This window comes from Frankliniella occidentalis, unplaced genomic scaffold (assembly GCF_000697945.3).
Source record: "Frankliniella occidentalis isolate FOCC.00 unplaced genomic scaffold, Focc_3.1 Scaffold748, whole genome shotgun sequence".
Taxonomy (NCBI): Eukaryota; Metazoa; Arthropoda; class Insecta; order Thysanoptera; family Thripidae; genus Frankliniella; species Frankliniella occidentalis.
In genome coordinates, this window is record NW_026267858.1 from 8,139 (window position 1) to 9,221 (window position 1,083).

Genomic DNA, 1,083 nt, shown 5'->3' on the forward strand with positions numbered 1-1,083 from the left:
GACCCCCTCGGCGACCCCCTCGGCGACCCCCTCGGCGACCCCCTCGGCGACCCCCGCTCGGCGCGGCCGCCGGAAAGCATGACACATCAGCAGATGCGTGCACTGGGGGAGAGACCACTGAAGTGCAGGAGGGGGGGGGGGCAGAAACAGATAGATATGGGAGAGAGGGGCAGAGAGCGGCGGCCGGTGACGCGCCGGCGACATACAGGTCGTGTTATCAGCGAGCGGAGCCATGCGTGCGGCCTTCCTGTTGCGTGACGTGGCGTGGCGTGGCGTGGCGTGGGGCACCCCGGTACAAAACATCCTGCCGTGAAACGATATACAGACGACAAACAGCAAACCCAGGGCTGTCATTGTCGCACATTTTTGTAGGTGTGTGGCCTTTGACACCCTTCACACATGTATAGGTGTATGCCAAATCCCAAGTTCCATAGAATGAATGGAATTCCAAGGAATAATCACACCTATGCCGGTTTACAAAAATGTGCTAGTGGCAGTTCGCGCTCCTACATGTGTGCGGCACTCACGCACTTGTATTTTTCTGTGTGGATAAATCGTTGTCCGGCCTAAACGCCCGTTATGCGCACGTTAATTTTCAGTGAGACACACACATCTATCTATGGGTAATGTTGGAAAAATAACTCGCCCGGAACGCCTTTTTATTATTTTCCGAAGTGTGTCATTCACAACCGTGTTGGTCCCCGGTGTGACGCTCGCGACGCCCACGCGCCTCTGGCCTCGCGGCCCGGCCGCACCCCCTCCAGCGCCGTGCTCTTGTTCTCCTCGCCGACCGCCTGTGTTGCGACACCAGCTCACCAGCTCACCAGCTCGTCGCGTTCGTTGGGCGCCTCCGTAGCGAATCGCAAACCCCCACCTCACCTCTCCGTGCGCGCGCGCGCCCAAAAGTAAAAATTTTTTAAAACGTCTAAAAATATCATTCCATTTGAGTACTTTTCAACTTCACTTCTTTCCGCTTCTTTTCTGAGTATGACGCTGTCAAAGCGCTAATAGTCCGGACTGCTGGAGGATACGATACGATAGATTAGGATAGGGTGAAGCGGCGGGGCGAAGGGAGGGGGGGGG